This window comes from Lacerta agilis, chromosome 16 (assembly GCF_009819535.1).
Source record: "Lacerta agilis isolate rLacAgi1 chromosome 16, rLacAgi1.pri, whole genome shotgun sequence".
Classification (NCBI taxonomy): domain Eukaryota; kingdom Metazoa; phylum Chordata; class Lepidosauria; order Squamata; family Lacertidae; genus Lacerta; species Lacerta agilis.
Window position 1 is genome coordinate 21486563 of NC_046327.1, and position 5116 is coordinate 21491678.

The following is a 5116-nucleotide window of genomic DNA, read 5'->3' on the forward strand; positions in this document are numbered from 1 at the left end:
CACAGCCTGAAACTCTTGCCTGCCTGCTTGCCCTGGAGCCATTATGCCAATATAAACGAGACATTTGACATCAGCATAGCAAAAACCAAACCACAATGGTAGATGAGATCGTGCAGCCTTTCTTCCTGCTATTAAGCACCTATCAAGAGTTTGCGCTGAAGCCACAGGAATATAAGAAGCTGCTTTATACTGACTCAGACTATTGGACCAGTGTATTGCCTACTCTGGCTGGCAACATCTCTCTATGTTTTCAGGCAGAGGTCTCTCCCTGACATACCTGGAGATGCCAGGGAGTTGTAGAGCTTGTGAAACTGGTGCTCTATTGTTTGGTTCCAATATTGGAATAACTCATGTGCGAATTTGTCAGAAGCAGACAGCCTAATGTTACATCATCTAATAAGATGGAAAACTGTTTATCTCACCTTTTTCTAGCAAGCAGTTAGGCTGACGGAATATTTTCCACAAGGCCTGCAAATCCAAACACTGCTTGGATGTCACTCTAGTTGAAATAAACGGGACATTTCCAAGAAGATGGATTTGACACTGGGTTGCAAACAGTTCCCAAAGGGACCTGTGAAATTTCTCCAGTCACAATTCACACACTGTATGCATTCTATAACAAAAAAGTGCTATGTGGTGCAGCCAATCAGATTTCAATGTGCAGTGACACAACATGGGAAGGCAACTGAGAGTAAAGACAATTGAAAGAAATGAGAGGGGGAAATGCAAGGAATGCAAAAACAACAACAAACAGTTGACAGAGACAATTTTCGGCAGTGCTGAAAAAATTGTGGGAAACGGCTCAGCTCTAATTCTAATACAAAATTAAGATATGATTCTGGTTACTGTGCTTGATTCATTAAGTGCTACTAAATATACATTAGGGCTGCGATCCTATACACATTTTCCTATAATTAAAGCACACTGAATTCAGTGGGGTCTCCTTTCGAGTTGACGTGCATCAGATTGCACTGCCAAAGAGCCCTTTTGGTAGCGCCCTCATGATCCACCATATCTGTAGACTCTCCTAAGTAGTACACAGTTTGTCTTGAAGAGGGAAAAGATGCAATTCACGCTTTCATATGGGCCAGCACAGGCTTTGGGCCAACAGCTGTAAAAGACAAGTTTGCCAAGAACATCTGTAACCTCTTAGAATGAACATACTGGCAAAAGCTTTCTCTTGAATAAATAGCCAAAGGGGTGCGGGAAATCCATGGCAATGAGGTTTGTTAATTTGAATCCTTTTCTAGTTATTGTTTTAGTGTTTTATTTTTCCAAACACAAATATGGTAATATTTAAAATTCAAAGATACTTCTCATAAGCTAGCATTAAAATGTCTTCACTGGAGGTAGTGGGTTTTGGAACATTATATAATTATTTGCTGGAAGTGATTACACAAATTTTTATTAAAAGCTGTCCTCTTGGAATGAGCTTTCTGTACTGTATTATTATTTCTGTTGTTGTTGCTGTTGTTGCTGCTGCTGCTGTTGTAGTATGATGGTGCAACATGAAGCTTTCAGCTTCTCCTTATGTCTAACAAAAGCATATCCAAAATCTCCCAAGTTTTGAACCACTGTCCTGTGCTTTCTGAACAGATCTTTGGAGTCAGCGTGTTTTAAAAACATAAGCCATTCAAGCAAATTCACTTCATAACTGGGAAGATCTCCCTGTGTATGTTATCTCTGAAAACAAAACAAGTCTATAGACAGAAAATGTGCAAAAGGGCAGGATACTAATGCAGTGTTTAAGTTCTTGTTAAACATTTCTGGTTCCTGACAAGGCTGGTTGTCAGGCATCCTTGCATAAAGTTGTGTAGCCTAACCCCAATATAGCAATAATTGTAATAATAATACATATACATATTGTTGTTGTTGTTCAGTCGTTCAGTCGTGTCCGACTCTTCGTGACCCCATGGACCAGAGCACGCCAGGCACGCCTATCCTTCACTGCCTCCCGCAGTTTGGCCAAACTCATGTTAGTAGCTTCGAGAACACTGTCCAACCATCTCCAACCATACATATGTATATACATATACATATATGTTTCTGATAAGAATTAGGAAGTCTTTAGGCAGAACAAGATCAGCAGATCAGTATTTTCAAATGTGAGTGGTACTGAAACGTTGTGAACAGTGGTGTAGGTTACATTAGCCTGCATGGCTGAGGGTAAAACTACTATTCTGAAAAAGTCCCTTTATTATAAGGAATTAAAATCTTACAAAATAGTGGGCAAGCTTTTGAGCCCACAAGAACTGCTAATTAAGTTGGATGCTAAGCAAAGCAGCAGGGTGGTGAGCAAGGGGAAGAGATAAGCTCACTTGGTATAGAAGCCATTATATCTGCATTGATCAAGTTCATCTTTGTTGTCCAGTCTTGTAAGCGACATAACTATGGGTGTGTGGCTATGGGCGTTGTCATGAAGAGCACCTGCACTTCAGAACTGACAACTATACCACTGGCTATGAAGGAAGCGAAACCATTTGAAGCAGGAAAGTGATGGGCGGCAGAGGGTGCTCAACTATTCTTGTTCTGATCACTTCCCCAGCCCATCCAAAACCTCATCTCAGCAGTTTTTTTCCTGCCCAGTCTCCAAGATCAACCAGAAAAAAAACAACTTAGTTAGTAAACATAATTGCTGTGGTTGCAGGGGAAGGGAGGTGTGTGGTTGTTTGCAGAAAAAAGCATCAGGCAGATCGATGGAAATGTTTGGCATCCTTACCCAGAAGCCATTTTTCTCCACTTGAAATCCTGGGCTTTATAGCAGTTTAGCAGCAACTTGTGTTGGAAGCACATGTGTATGCTGCCATCACATTAAATTTCCCCTTTTTTATTTAATGACTCTCAGAGAACAGTTGCTGCTGCTTCAAGCCCTGTACTAGGAAACTCTATGGCCCCTTCAATTCTTATTAAGGTTCCAGAGTGAACACAAAGGTTCAAATAAAAGGAAATCAGTGAAGCCAAACAGGGCTGGCAATTTGATACCATTTTAATCTAAATATTCACATCATTTTCTTAATATGGCACCATGCTTGAGATTTTTGTCCATAATACAATTTGCTTTATTGCAGTTGTTTCTCTCAAATGCCTGAAATTGGTGGGCTGCATGAGGGGAAATATACCAAAGCTCATTCCAGGTAAGATTTGGTTGCTGATGGTGAGGAAGGACCTGACAAATGAGGGACCTAAGAATCAGCTACTCATAGATCTGGAACAGCTGTTGCTAACCCAAGTGAGAACTCTAAAGGGCCTTTTTCAGCAGTGACGGATTTGCCTGCTACGCCCTCTCCTGGAAAACAGAAACCTTACATCCATTAGACAAAACAAAATAAAAAATAAAAAAATTCCTTCCAGTAGCGCCTTAGAGACCAACTAAGTTTGTTCTTGGTATGAGCTTTCGTGTGCATGCACACTTCTTCAGATACCACTAGATCCATTAGACGTGCATTGGTAAACTTCCAGATTATATAGTGGGGATGTGTATGTGAAGTTGTTCACATCAAGAAAGTTCGGAAACTTTAGCTGGTCCAGAATGTAGCTGCCCAGTTAACTGTTGCCAGGCATATGGATTATGTTTTACACCAGTATTGAGAAATCTGCCTTGGCTGCCCACTCTGTTTCCAAGCAAAATTCAAGGTTCTGATTCCCTAACTTTTAACTCCCTAACAAGGCTGGGAACAAGGGTTTATATATAACACATTGTTTTCTGTTTTATACATTTCAATAATTTCGCAATCATTTTAACATTTCAAAACTTGACTTCCTCCCCCCCCTTTTCCTTAAATTTATTTTTAATATTTTCTGCATAACCAAATTAACTTAATTTGCTCATTTATTAATCTACTTAATATATACTCTTATAAAACTGCAGGTTATTACAATAATCCTGCCAATGTTCTTATCTGTTTACAGCTTGTTTGTAAATATTCAAAAACCATTTCCATTCTTTTTTAAGAAGTTTGTTATCTTGATTTCTTGTTTTTCCAGTAAGTTTCGTCATTTTTGCATAGTCCATAAGTTTTTGTATCCATTCTTCTTTTGCTGGGACTTCTTCTTTCCATTTTTGGGCAAGTAACATTCTTGCTGCTGTAGTCGCATACATGAATAAATTGCTACAGTTTGGGTAGTTCTGTTCCTATAATTCCCAAAAAAGAAAGCTACTGTTTTTGTTTTGTTTTTTTAAACAAACGTTATTTAAAACATATTTTTTTCAATTCAATTCTCACAAGGCTTTCTGTATGTTCTGAAATCTGGTGGGACTCCTCCTGCAGTTCCGTATGATTACGCCTGATTTAAGGGTCCATTAGATTACAGCCTTAAGAACCAAATTGCAAACATCCCGTACATTGCTTAAAGTGCAATTTGGGTTCCCACCTCAGCCTGACAAATTCGTTTGCTGCATCAACTGGGCAGAAAAAGGAGGACAGTAGAAAGTAGCAGCCACATTTATGAAAAATTTGATGTTGCCTTTTGGAATGTTGTTTCTTAAGGGAAATCACTCAGAATGCTAATTTTTCTGAACAGGCAAGTATTTGCTTCCAAGACCACGCGGATTAGAATCTAATTTGGTGGGCGAGAAACTAAAGCGCAGAGATGTTCTGTGACGTCACTAAGAGACGGTCCAATCGGGTGCTGCTGAAGTGACTGTTGCCTAGAGAACTCGTGGAAAGAGCAACTTTCGTCTCGTGACGTACAAGAACGCGGCGACTGCGGGAGAGCGTCGCATATAGGAACCGTCACGTGACCGGAAAAGAGGCGCGTCGCATTGTTTGCGTCGATTCTAATACGTAACGTAGAAATAGGAAAACGGAAGAGTCGTAATTTTCAGAGGGAGAGAAGTGGTCTTAGCAAAAATAACAGTTTTGTGGCACCTGAAAGACTGGCCACGTTATTACAGAAAACTCTTTCGTGAATCAAGAGTTCACTTAAAATAACAGTATCATAGAATTGTAGACCTTGGAAGGGACGCCATCAGTTGCATGAAGTTACACATGGGTGAAATAATAATAATAATAATAATAATAATAATAATAGTGTTGGAGTCAAATGGCAATGGAATTCAAAAAGTACAGTCTGTAATATTTCAGTTATTAGACCTTAAATTATTGCAAAACGAGCA